The following is a 14341-nucleotide window of genomic DNA, read 5'->3' as shown; positions in this document are numbered from 1 at the left end:
TTGCTTCTGGCAGCAAAGGAATCCCTGATGGTCAAGGGGACCAATGTCCTCCCCTTTCATTTGCTTAGGTTCAAGAGTTATGGAAGAAGCTGGGAAACAAAGTCTCCCACCCAGGGAGGGTGCATCCTGCTAGCTCAGCCCCTGATCTGGCCTGTCACAAAGAACTGGAGTTAGAAGGTGATGTTTATCTCACCATCGGCACTGTCTTGGTAGAATGTTCTCTCTCTCTCTCTCTCATGATAGTGAATGAGTGATGGTCTTGGCTTCACCCTGTCTGGATTTGTGTAGGCTGAGAATACAGAATGGAGGGATGGAGGGAGCAGGTGAGATGGGGCTGCCATGCCTGAGTGTGAACGCAGGGTTACATCTGCCATTCTTCCAATGCAGGCCGCCTGCTGCCGGGCATTGGATTTTGTGTTTTGTTTTTTAGCAGCTACTTCTAAAGTCAACGGAAAGCAAGATGGAGGCTTATGCAAAGTGGCAGGGAAGAAAGTTTGTCACTGAGACTTCTGGACTACCAACTGACTTCCTTTGGCGGTGGTGGACAAGCGTAGAGCTCCACAGTCTGCCCCCCACGTATTCCTAAGCCATGATTGCCAGTGGAGCAGATGAACCTGTGGGTGGCCCCAGAGGGGGTCAACAGTGGCTCTGCTTTCTAATTGGTCAGAACTCTGACTTTCGCCTTACATCCTTGGCTACTGCAAACAACTTTGACCTTGTTCTGGAAGGAGGTTATATTTGGCCGGTGGCTGAGCGCCTTCTCAGAGCCTCTTTCAGGCCGGTTGCCAATAACTCTCTCTGTAACTGTGTTGTAAGTCTGAGGAAAGTTGTTTTGGGTCATCGCCCAGAGCCTGGTGCCCCAATTGTAGACACATATGTCATGATCTTTATAGTCCTTCATAGAGCTGAAATTAGGCAGCATGAGGAGCAGAGAATTTAACCTCTCAAGTTGTAGCAATTCTATAGTCTGGAAATCTTAAAAGCAGTGTTCCCTTTTCTAAATCAGGTTTTAAAACCCTATGTCTACTAGGTTGGAAAGACTGGTATAGCCAACCCCTTAACTTCTAGCCTATGTCTTTGACTTGCATAATTTGGGTTAGTGTCTGTTTCCTGCAAATACATGCCCTCATTAAACTTCTGGGTTGTTGGTTGGTCTTTTGGGGGGCCCACCATCCAGCTCCCAAACAAATCACATGGAGGCTTATTCTTACTTATAAATGTCCAGCCTTAGCTTGGCTTGCTTCTTGCCAGCTTTACTTAACTTTAAATTATCCTGTCTATCTTTGGCCTTGGGGCTTTTACTTTTCTCTATTTCTGTCTACCTTTCATTATTTCTTACTCTGTAGCTGGCTGTGTACCTGGGTGGCTGACCCCTGATGTCCTCCTCCTTCTCTGGCTCCTCTCTTCGACCCTCTTCCCCCAGATTTCTCCTTCTATTTCTTCTCTCCGCCTGTCAGCCCTGCCTAGCCTTTCTCCTGCCTCGCCACTGGCCATTCAGGTGTTTAGACAAGCAAAGTAACACAGCTTCACAGAGTTAAACAAATGCAGCATAAACAAAAGTAACACACCTTAAAATAATATTCCCCAACACCTCTGGACCTTTGGATACTGCTAGAATTCCAGTATGTTTAGAACAAAGTCAAGTGTCACCTGTCCAAAATGTGAAGTTGACGTTGTTGCTCTCCCAACTTTAAAATGTCCTTGGAGATTTTAATGCTTATGTCTAAGGCAGCCTCTTGCACAGTTTTGTTTTGAAAAGTGTGACATCCGATCAGAAAGGAGATGTATATTTAGTAAGGAGGGTGGAGGGTGAGTCAGGAGGAACAGGGTGAGGGGGAAAGAGAGAGAGAAAGAAAGAAAGTGTCCGAGTTAGCCTTTGCTGCTGGCTTGTGAGCTATTCTTAATCTTGTCAACAGGATTAATGAGGGGAAAACAGTCCCCAGAAGAAATGTGGTCAGAGGCACTGACCTACCCTCCATCCCCCTCGCCAAGAGGGACAAAGTCGAGAGAAAATTTCCCCAGTGAGCGTTTCTGGGAAAGCAACTCTGCGACTCTTGGTAAACAGGCTTCAGGGGCAGTAGCTTAGGGTCAAAAGTATACAGTGCACTTCAAGGCAGAGGAAGAATCTTCTGGAAGGTTTCACAGTTTAGATGGGGAAGATCGCCTGCACTTGGAGATGATGCCAGGGCTTTACAAAGCAGTTGCTGGTCAGAGCAAGCCTCGGATCTTGGCAGGCAGAGTCCTTTGCTGGTGGGGCTTTCAGCTGGGTCACTGGGAAAGATGTCAGGAGATAGCAGAGCCTGGGAAAGCCTTGGAGGAGATGGATGGATAGAGGAAGCAGGGAAGAGGGATCGGTAGACAGGGTGGGAAGTCTGTGTAGTGAGCTGTGGCAGTTAGAAATGGAAAGACTGACTTCATTTTATGCCATTCTCACTTAAATTGTACCAGAACCTACCCTTTGTAGAAGTGCAAAGACTCGACAGAGCCGTTTCCTGGCTAGAGTCAGGCAGGCTCAACTGCATTGAAACAGGTGCGCAGCTAAAGACATGGTTTGTTTGGGGAAGTCAGAGATGTGAGAAAATATACTGATAAGAAAATAACCCTGCTCTTAGTTCTTAAAAGGTGACTTCAAATCAGTACCTCCACAAAAATTTATCTTTTTTGTTTACAATTTACATACCCAGTTTCATACACACCTAAGCAAGCAGTAGGTGGTAGATGCCTCATAGTGATAAGAAACTTTCTCATTATGTGCTGGCAAGTTTTATGTGTCCTGACACAATGTAACACAATGTAGAGTCATCAAAGAGGAGGGAACCCCAACTGAGAAAATGCCTCCAGAAGTCAGGGCTGTGGGCCAGCCTGAAGGGCATGTTCTTAATTAGTGATGGATATGGGAGGGCACAGCCTATTGTGGCTGGGGCCACTGCAGGTAGGTAGTCCTGGGTTCTATAAGAAAGCAGGCTCAGCGAGCTATGAGGAACAAGCCAGTAAACAGAGCTCCTCCATGGCCTCTGCTTCAGCTCCTGCCTCTTTCTTTGATGATGAACTGTGATGTGGAAATGTAAGCCAAAGTGAAGCCTTTCTACCCAACTCGCTTTGGTTATGGTGTTTCATTGCAGCCATGATAACCCTAACTAGGACACATTAAAAGCTTTTTTCACATTATTTATCCCATGGGGGTAGTCAAAGTGTTCCCAGTTTTTATTCTTGCTAATAAGGTTTTTCTGAGAAGACACAGAGCTGTGTAATAAGAGGCTGAATTCAAGCCTAGGTCTCCTGATTCACAGTCTAAAGCCTCTCCCCCTGCCCCTGGCTAGGCCACTCATTTTACCAGCAGAGGTGTCCATAGTGTTGGCAAGAGTATCAAACTGTAAGCCTCTGCATAGATGAGCGCACACAGAGCCAGACTCCTCCCTCCGCTAACAGACCCCTCCTCCACTGACAGCGGCCCCTCCCTCCACTGACAACAGGCCCCTCCCTCCACTGACAACGAGGCCCCTCCCTCCACTGACAACGGGCCCCTCCCTCCACTGACAACGGGCCCCTCCCTCCACTGACAACAGGCCCCTCCCTCCACTGATGACAGGCCCCTCCCTCCACTAACAGGCCCCTCCCTCCACTGACAACAGGCCCCTCCCTCCACTGACAACGGCCCCTCCCTCCACTGACAGGGCCCCTCCCTCCACTGACAACGGGCCCCTCCCTCCACTGACAACAGGCCCCTCCCTCCACTGACAGCGGCCCCTCCTCCACTGACAACGGGCCCCTCCCTCCACTGATAACAGGCTCCTCCCTCCACTGATGACAGGCCCCTCCCTCCACTGACAACGGGCCCCTCCCTCCACTGACAACAGGCCCCTCCCTCCACTGACAGCGGCCCCTCCCTCCACTGACAACGGGCCCCTCCCTCCACTGATAACAGGCTCCTCCCTCCACTGACGGGGCTCCTCCTTCCACTGACGGGGCCCCTCCCTCCATTGACAACAGGCCCCTCCCTCCACGTGGCAGGCCCCTCCCTCCATTGACAACAGGCCCCTCCCTCCACTGACAACAGGCCCCTCCCTCCACTGACAGGGCTCCTCCCTCCACTGACGGGGCCCCTCCCTCCACTGACGGGGCCCCTCCCTCCACTGACGGGGCTCCTCCCTCCACTGACAACAGGCCCCTCCCTCCACTGACGGGGCTCCTCCCTCCACGTGGCAGGCATATTCATTGATCAGTGTCCATTAGACTAATGCAGTCCTTCAGAAGATGTCAGCAGCCTTGGTGTCGTTGCTATGCTTTGACCCCGTAATTCCACTCACTCCCAGGAATGTAGCCTATGTAGGAAAAGAACAACGTGGCAAAGACCTGCAGGCATAGATACAAGTTTGCAGGAACCCTATTCATGAAGTCCAACAAGGACGTTAGTGATGGCGTGTTCTAGGGTGGACCACCACCGATGATGTAATGTTTACACGTCTTTGCAGGAGTTGCATTAGTGATAACTCAATATTGGGAAAATACTTCTGCTTTAGGTCAATGACAAAGGCCTGCGCAGTTCCACAAAGAAAAAGAAATACACTCAGACTTAAAATGATGAGAGTATAAATTTTAAAAATTATACCCTTTTTCCGTAATAGGGATATGGACATTTGATAATTAGAAAAATGATTCTACTTAAAAATTTTTAAATGTGAAAAGCAACCAGTTACGGAGAACTGTGATAAGGGGTGACTAGGGATTTTAAATGCCCATTTTTACCTAGATTGGCCTGTATGAATCGTATAGCTGTGTACTAAGGGAAAACTTTAATGTATATAGTGTGAAGCTACCACATACCCAAGAAGATTGAGATTAAGACTCGGGATTTAAAGATGAAACCGCAGTTGCCATAGAGCACACGGCAAATATTTAAAGCAGGATGATTTCGGCTGGGAGCCTCCCACTGCCTTAGCCAGAGTCCCTGACTCCGGCCGCTCTGGGAGGTCACCGGCAAGGAGCAGAGGAAGGCCCCTGGACTTTGTCAGATTTCTGCCGTCGGGGGCCTTGGCTTGGTCTGTACAGTAAAAACACTCATCACGCAGCCGTACACTCAGCAAGCAGAAGCTCAAAGAAGGTTTAGAACTTTATCTACTGCGGGAGGAGGCTGCGCAGGCCCGGCTGCAGAGGCCACAGCGGCTTCAGGGCTGAGGACTTCAGCCCTTGGAGGGCTTCAGTCTGAATTTGGAGAATTGGTCAACAGGAAAACAAACAGCTGGTGAGCTCCGAGGCCGCTTGGCTTTTCCCAAGGTTTGCTCTATCACTTTCCCAACTGGGAAAGTGCCGAGGCCCGAGGCCCCGGAGAAGTTTTGTGAGCTCAGGGTCTCCCTTCCCCTTCTCAAAGTCTCTTCCCATCTCAGGGAATCGTGGGACCAGGGCCCAGGATGCTGCAAAGAGTGGACAGTGCCCACAGTGTCTGATTCTCCCCAGGCAGGCTGGGGAAGCCAGGGCTGGAAGTTGCAGGCCTGCTTTGGGGAAAAGAACCCTCACGGCCAAGGGAGGAAGTCTGGAGAAATTCTCGATGAACCGGCCAAGCAAGATACCCAGTCGTGTCCGAATGTAACATAGCCTGATGGCCTGTACAGACAGCCTTCCTGCCACACGGTCACCGCGTATTTGTGTTCTCAGTATGAGCAATTCCAAGTAGCAGAGACGCCACCGCTGCAGAGGACTGCCTATAACCCAGAAAAACTGTCAATGGCACACTATAAAAATTGAGTTACGTGTCACAAGTAGATTTAGGTTCTTCAGGTTAATATTGTTTTTGCAATTAGGTAATGAACTCATATTAATTTACTCGTGCTGTGTGATTAGGTTAATTTACTCCAGAAAAGCTTACATTTTCAAAATTAAAAATGGTAGCCGTGTCTTCTCATGATCCATCAAAGTCTCACTGCGCCACAGAAACATGGCCATTTTGTACTCAATTGTGCGCTTATAGGCTCTGTAATAACGGCTGGAAATGACAAAGTGCTGGGCCCCATAGATCTTCATGCTTAAGTACCAACGAATGACTGTCCCTTTGTGAAGGGGTAAACTTAATCAATTACTTTTCCTCTAGCGTGATAGTTCAGCTTTCATCAAGAGAAACCAGCAAATAATACTTAGGGCATTGCATTGTACACATAGTAGTGCCGTTGTGTGTAGAACACAAAATCGGCATGTAAAAATAAAGCTAACTGCTTTTTGACCCCCGTGAATGCAAGTGCCCCCTCTGTGTCTGCCTGGATCAGGTAAGTCCTTTCATGATGCAATCGTGCTGGACTTGCTCACACATTCCCCGGAACGTGGGTCCTGCCAATATTTTGAAAATTATTTTAGTTAACCTTATTTCCTCGTGGGTCGTGTTAGCACACTTTTATTTGATAACTACACAAGTCATTCACCTTGGCTTTTGCCCTTGGAAGGGAAGGGATGGTAATCGCTATTGTGAGTCAGGCATTAATCCCTGAGAACAATGCACACTGAGGTAACCAGCTGTGCCTGAGGGGTTAGGGTTCTGTAGATTACCGGCAGCAGAAATACCTACTTAGGGTTGGAGGGACAGAGGGCAAGGGTCAGCCCCAAACTCCTCGCTCTAGTTGGGAGAAGGAGGATGAGGCGTTTGGAACAGCCAAGCCTGGGGCAAGTGGGGGGTGGGGTGGGGGCGGTGGGGAGTGGGTGGGGGGCGGGTGGTGGGTGGGGAGTGGGTGGGGGGAGTGGGGCTCTCGCAAGCTACTTCCCAGCTCCTCTTGTCAGACGAGAGCACTCTCTTTTTGAAGGGGAGGGATAGTAACTGGTCCCCAACAGTTCCCCTGTATTAGCGAACCAAATTTACTGTATTAATTAATTAATTAAGAATATACCTCTACCATATATAACCAAGACCTTGGTTTTACATCTGCATTCTTGTCATAGTTCCCAAAAACCCACCAGTTTCAACTCCTGCTTTTTTTTTTTTCTTCCTAGAAATGCTTGTGTAATTGACAAGCCCTTGCCAGGGCGCTGTGAGGCCATAGACAGGGAGACATTGACATCCAACTCCACCCCAACCCTAAGGGGGTGGTACTTGTGAGCTGGCAGATAAGATGATTTTTCCCTGAAGTGCCTTGGCAAGCCAGAAGGGGGCTACGGGGACTGAGCTGGGCTCAGAAAATGACACATGTGCACTCTTTTTTGTAGTGGTTTGGGGTCTATGTCACTGTGTCTCATGGCCACTTTGTTTTTCCTTTAGCATCCTCTTCATTTTGTGAGTTAGCACATGAACCCCAGAAGATGCATTTAACATCTGTGTATCTTAAGTATAATATAGTGATGTACAGATGTCAAGTGGCATCTTTCAGAAAGTCAGTACTTTTCTATTTTCTTCTTCTTCTTCCTCTCCTCCTCATTCCTTTCTTTTCCTCCTCCTCTTTTCTTTTTTCTCTTCCTTCCTTCCTTCCTTCCTTCCTTCCTTCCTTCCTTTCTTTCTTTCTTTTCTTTTTTTTTTTTGAGACAGGGTTTTTCTGTAACAGCCCTGGCTGTCCTGTAGGCCAGGCTGGCCTTGAACTCATAAAGATCCACCTGACTTTGCCTCCCAAGTGCTGGGATTAAAGGCATGTGCAACCATGCCTGGCCTCTATTTTCTTCTTAATAGATTTCTCAGGATCCAGGTCTATCCCAGCACCCCCTCTTGATGGGAGAAGTTTATGGGTCTAAGGGGGTAGAAGTGGGGCAGGAGAGTCTGCAGCAAGCCAAGCAGAGCCCTCAGAAGCCACCCGTGCCATTTCATATCTCACAGTGCCGCTGAGGTTGAAGGCTGTGTGTGTGTGTGTGTGTGTGTGTGTGTGTGTGTGTGTGTTTACAGCTCTCCAGAACACGGGGGGTGGGGGGGGGGGGGGGGGGGGGCGCCATGTCAGAACACAGGAGTCTTGGGTGTGTAAACCTGTGGGTAAAGTGCCTTTTAGCAGGGACAGCTTGCTCCTACCTGTGAACATGAGTGGTGAGGAGCGGTGGGTTGGCAGGAATGTCACAGGATTCCAGAATTTCCTCAGGTGAGGAGGACATTCTTGGCTTCCTTCCCAACACCCCATGAGACCATTACTGTACAGAACAGGATGAGGCTCCAGGACCCCAGTGGCCAAATTTCCATCTTTCTCTTTCTTTCTTTCTTTCTTTCTTTCTTTCTTTCTTTCTTTCTTTCTTTCTCTCTCTCTCTTTCTCTTTCTCTCTCTCCCTCCCTCTCTCCTCCCTCCTCCCTCCCTCCCTCCCTCCCTCCCTCCCTCCCTCTCTTTCTTTCTTTCTTTCTTTCTCTCTCTCTCTCTTTCTTTCTTTCTTTCTTTTTTAAGGAAGCCATAGTCTTTCCTAGTATATTACTTAGTGAGTAGTGCCTAACAAATGTGCCCCATCAATCACACACAGTGGCTCAGCATACACACGGAAGTCACACCTTGCACGCAGACCTCCTGTGGAATTCGTCAGTGTTGGGTGGGCGCCTCTCACATAGCAACTCAGAGGCACGTGGTGCCGTTTCGTGCTGGGGCCCCATTGGCTCAAGGGCTGCAAAGCTTTTGCTGCTGGGTCTGCCAGACGGACACAGACAGAGGACCTTGCAGGTGACAGGCAAGCCTGCTCACATCCCACCGGCTAGAAGCCTTTGCTGAGTCTCAGCCTCACCTGGAGGGAGGCTGGGCTATGCAATCCAGCCATGGCATGGAATGACGTTGGGATGGGCTTGGGCACACATCTAGGTGGATCAGCTATGTGTATCACTGGTCCAAACACGGAATTGAGTCAGCTGACCACTGCTCAATGAGTGATATCGAATGATTCAGAACTTTTGGTCTTTGGAGGCGAGAAGACTCGGGTTTGGCTGCAGTTGTGAGACCTTGGTCAAGGAATCAAAGCCTTGGGTTGTCCTGTGGGAAATGGGAGTATCTCGTGGGGTCACTGTGACCACGAAATAAAAGAATAGACTAGAATGTCCACGTGACCATTCATGTTTATTTATGGAAACCACTGGGACTGGATGAGGGGGAGGGGGAAGACACTCCCTTTGTCCTGTTTTGATCAGCAGTGGGTGCCAGCATTGCCCACCCGGGTCCAGAGAACATCATCTGTGAGACAGCAAGAATGGCAGTTTCTCAGTCTCTTGCTAAAATTCAGTCATTCAGTTTGATGGGCATGGGATTTGTAAAAGAAAAGCAAAATCCTCCAACCCCACAGCATCCATTTTCCGTGATCGGTAGAAACTCAGTCACTTAGCATGCGGCTCCGGCCCCCATGCTTTGTTCCATCAGAGACAGTCACACTCAGAAGGTTGAGATTTTACAGTTTTGTTTTGTTTTAAATATGTATTTCTAGAGTAAAAATAAATAATTAAAAAACAAACAAACAAACAGCTTTTACTTATATAGTTTGGCGCTTAGAGTGTACAGAGAATTGCCTCCCCGGTTTGGGTGAGAGCCCGGGCCAGGAATGTGGCTCAGGTGCATGGTGCATCCAGAGCCTGGCATAGGGGCCTGGCATGAAGGGTTTCCACAAATATTTACTGATTGGATTAGGCGATGAAAGCTGTTGCTGGGTAATAACAATTAAGATAACGCCTGAGACGCTGAGGCTATGAGGGGGAACAGCAGTTAAATGTGATATTCCCTAAATGATGGTTTCTTCCCTTGTAAATAACACACACACACACACACACACACCTTGATGTCCTACACAAAGCAACTTGACAAGGAAACATTTTTTAGCATATTGTTCTCTAACATAACTGGGTAATCCTTCCTAGTTAAGCTTTGTGGTGATAGGATAACGATTACAGCAAACAAAATAATGTCTGGTGCTCAGAAGGTTAACAGTTTTTCTTTTCAAGAAAGGATTGTCCAATTTGAGGTGAAAAAAAAAATGGCGCCCGAAATAGCAAAACGTGGTCCTGTAGTGCCCCCTGGTGTCTACTCTGTGGAATCGTCAAAGCCCGAATCGTGTTCCGCCCTGACCATTAGCATAATCTTGATTTATTTATGAACCTGACTCTAGGTTCATATGGAGGACAGAGGAGAGAGTCCTTGCTTCCTGCGTCGACTCCTTTCTCTCAGGTCCTTCTTCAAATGGCGAATCACCGCAATGTGAAGGTACATTAACGCTAGCATAAGATTTAAAAGCTGAAAGCAAGTATAACATTGGAGAGGTCTTTTTACCTTCAAAAAAGTTAATGGCTTTAAAAAATTATTTTTCAGAAGGCAGATTATTAAGCAGTTTCTTTTGTCCATAAAGATATTCTTTGTAAACTGGTTGAACAGAGGACAGTTTTAATTTCAGAGATTTATTATCACGTGTAATAATTAAGTCAATCTTAATTTTTTTTCCTGAGACCCGTTCATTTAAATAAAAGATATACAGATCCTGCCGGTCGATAGTGGCACACGCCTTTAATCTCAGCACTCAGTAGGCAGAGGTAGGCAGATCTCCATGAATCTGAGGCCAGCCTGGTCTACAGAGCGAGTTTCAGGACAACCAGAGCTACACAGAGAAACCCTGTCTCAGGGGGAAAAAAGATGTACAGATTCAGTCTATTTTGTGAGAATGAATAAACCAGATAAATCCACAATACTCTGACTGGTTTATAAATGCTGCTGCTAATTTAATGTTTAATTGCATTTTTTTTTTTTTTCAAAAGAGGGCATTTCCTTCTTCCATGCCTCCTGTGATGATGACAGCCAATTTAGTTCAATTGGCAGGTGAACTCCAGGCCTAGGAGGGATGCGCATGGACAGGACTCACTGTGTGGAGCAGATGCCATGTAGAGAGGCAGCACCCTGCCTACAAGAAAGGAGGGGAGGCCATGCCGTTGGAGGGACAGAGGCGGGAAGGAGAGCAGGGCGTCACACAGATGGGGTGACATAGAACAAGGAGCCAGCCCAGCACCCGGGGTGGGAAGGGCAGGGGTGGGAAGGGCAGGGGTGGGAAGGGCAGGAGTAAGCCTCTCAAGGGTCCCCGGCAGACTGTTCTCAGCCTTGAAAATTAATGCAGAGTCCAGGAAGGCTCCCAGGAGTTAGGCCGGAGAGAGGCATGGGTGGCCCAGCAGCAGGTCCCTGACCCCACCAGGGTGCCCGTTGTAGCCGATGCCAGGTTATCAATGAGGTGAGAGTCTCATATCCCCTCTCCTCACTTTCCAACAACAGACACTGAGGCAGATGGAGAGCCTGGGTATCAAGGAAGAGGTACAGGGTGGAAAGACAGAGCTTTGGAGTCTGTCTTGTCCTCAGGCAAAGCTCTGGTTGGGCAGTGCTAACCTCAGGCAGACTTCCTGGGTTCTCCTGGCCTCAGTCTTTCCTCCTGTGAAATGGGCACGATAATCTCTCCTCTATGGGATTGGCGAAAGCATGGTGGGTGTGCATGGCAAAGGAGCTAGGGTTACAGGTGCCTGTGACTACCAGTTGGTTTTCATAAGACGGGTCATTGCATGGAATTTTATTACAAAATCACCCCCCCCCCTTGTTTGGCTGTGCTCTTATGTGATCCTAGCACCAGTGTCTGCTGCTTATCTAGTCTGGAGGTGCCTTGAAGGGTGGGACCCCGTGCACCTTGTCACCATAGTTCCCTTCGGGTGCAGGCAATAGGCACTGTAAAGTGGAGGTCAGGAAATGCAGCACACATCTGCTGCACCCCCATTCAGTGAGAAAAGCCAAAGGCTGCAGAAAGGGCCTTTCTGTAGCCCCATGTTTAGGGGTGATCATTGGTCAGGAACGCACATTTGAATTGGGGTGTCAGCCAAGTTAGATGTAGAAGTGGCTGACGGAACAGACCCCAGGGCTGGAAAGCCCTGGTTTGGAGCTCCAATTTCTCAGACTCCACGTTTGTTTGCTCCTCTGGAAGACAGTGGTGCAGCGCCGTCTCTGTGAGTCATTCCAAGGGTTATACAAGACCAACCCTCCACAATGCTTACCCGCTGCCCATGTCCGGTAGGAGCTTTTATTGATTATTGCATTCGAGATGTAAAAAGAATGTTCTAGAAGTGAGGGTGTGACTCAGAATGCTTGCCTAGCATGCACAGATCCCCAAGCTTGAGCTCCAGCACTGAATAAACTGGGCATGGTGGCACACTCCTGGAATCCCAGTACTCCTGGAGATGGAGGAGGCAGAAGGATCAGAAGTTCAAAGTCATCCTTGGCCACATGGTGAATTTGAGGTCAGTCTGAACTACATGAGACCCTGTCTCAAAAAACAAAAGAAGGACCGGTAGGATGGCCCAATGGTAAGAGCACTGGCTGCTCTTTCAGAGAAACTGGGTTTGATTCCAAGCACACCCAAGGCAGCTCACAACCATCTGTAACCCCAGTTCCAGGGGGGTCCTATGCCCTCTCCTGGCTTCCATGGGATCTAGTGCCCTCTTCTGGCCTCCATGGGCATTGCATGCAATTGGCACGGACTTGAATGCAGGCAACATATACACAAATAAAATAAAAATAAATCTTTTTTTTAAAGATTAAAAACAAAACCCCCAAGTCCCCAATAACCCTTAATGTCTCATTAAATTCACACAATGTTTTTCAGTGTACAGCAAAACCTGCAGGTAGCTGTAATTAGCCAGTACTTGTGTGCGTGTGTGTGTGTGTGTGTGGGGGGGGGGGTTTGAGACAGGGTTTCTCTGTGTAGCTTTGCACCTTTCCTGGAACTCACTCTGTAGCCCAGGCTGGCCTCGAACTCACAGAGATCTGCCTGCCTCTGCCTCCCGAGTGCTGGGATTTAAAGGCGTGCGCCACCACCATCCGGCTAGCCAGTACTTCTTATGTGTATATGTGATGTACGTGTATTTTCATAAAAGGAGAATGAAACTCTCTTTACATGCAGAAAGAAAAGACTTCCTTTTTTACAAGTATGGAAGTAAGAGACCAATGGTCAGTGTCTCTCATTTCTACCCCGCCTCCACTCCACCACCTCCTGAGGTGAACAGCTTTGCCATTACATGTTCCTGTCCTGAGACATTAATTAAACAGAGGCCCAAACAATGGGGCCACTCAGTTATAGACTGGAGCCTCCAAAACTGCGAGCTAACACAGTGTTTTTCTCTTTATATGTCAACTGTGCCCGGTATTTTGTTATAGTGACAGAATGTTCAGGAATACTGGGAGGGATTGCTTTCCACCGCCTGTGTGCTTCTGTGATGAGACATGGTCAAAGGAGAAGACAGAGAAGGCAGCAGTGGGATTTGGGGCCTGAGCCGAGTCCTGGGGGGACACAGTGGAAGTGGTCAGGCACAGGGGCATGTTCTGAGTTCTCTGACCTTGCGCTGGGAGTGTAGGCCCTGTCTGTATAACTTAGAGAGCCACAACGAAGGTGGATTCAATCCTGTAACTTCAGGAGGGCAGCAGGTGTGCAAGGCATGCAGAGACACAATCAGGGGAGGCCAAACCCTGTGAAAACACCACCATTCTTCCAGAGTCCAGTACTTGTGTCCCTGACAACGGGGCATCTGGTCACACTCCTCTGTGGGACCCACACACCATGTAGCATGCTGTGTCTCCAGCTGCCCGTCAAGCAGGCCTGACTCTCACACTATTGGGAAGCTGGGATGGCATTCTCTTCTACCTAGATCCACACCCCAGCCCCTCTGGGGTGGAAATGGCGGGTGATGGGCCTTCCTCTCTAGCCACAAGAGCACTGGAGTTAATCTGCACCTACGCCTTACACCTCAGCAAATTACATTGTGCATTTGTTTTATTGCAGATGGTGGTTATAATAAAATGAGTTCTAGTCCACGTTATTGGCAAATAATTGGAACTACATGAACAAAACTGATACAATCTTGCTGAGCCTTCCGTGGCTGAGCAACTGAGCAGACCTGCACAGTTCCTTCCCTCCTCCTCCCCCTCTTCCCTCATTTGTACATTGTCTCCAAACTCCTTAAAATAATAAAACCTATTCCAACCGTTTTGTTTGTTTGTTTGTTTGTTTTTTAATAGCTCCTAGGTAGGGTGACTACATAATTCAGCATCCAAACTGGGACAGTTGTGAGGGCAGAAGCCAGGCTATTAATAATTAAGCTGGGACAATAGCATATGCCCAGCAGGCTGCCGCAAACCCCCACAGGTGGCGATCCTATTTTTAGGGACAGGCTGACCCTCTCCTGCAGTCCTGCTAAGCAATGCTGCTTCCTTAATTTCTTTAACTGGCCCTCCCACTTTTTAAACGTTTAATTTGGGGCAATCATTTTTTGTAAATTTAAAGTGTCTCCTTGTGACGTAGCTGGTTATTGTGCAACTTCAGGACAAACTTGGGAAATGAAAATGATGAGAAACAGGCATGTTTATATCCAGACAGAGAGTGTCGGGGCATCCTTTGATGTGACAACCCAAGT

Source organism: Onychomys torridus, chromosome 3 (genome assembly GCF_903995425.1).
Source record: "Onychomys torridus chromosome 3, mOncTor1.1, whole genome shotgun sequence".
Lineage (NCBI taxonomy): Eukaryota > Metazoa > Chordata > Mammalia > Rodentia > Cricetidae > Onychomys > Onychomys torridus.
This window is presented reverse-complemented; position numbering follows the sequence as displayed.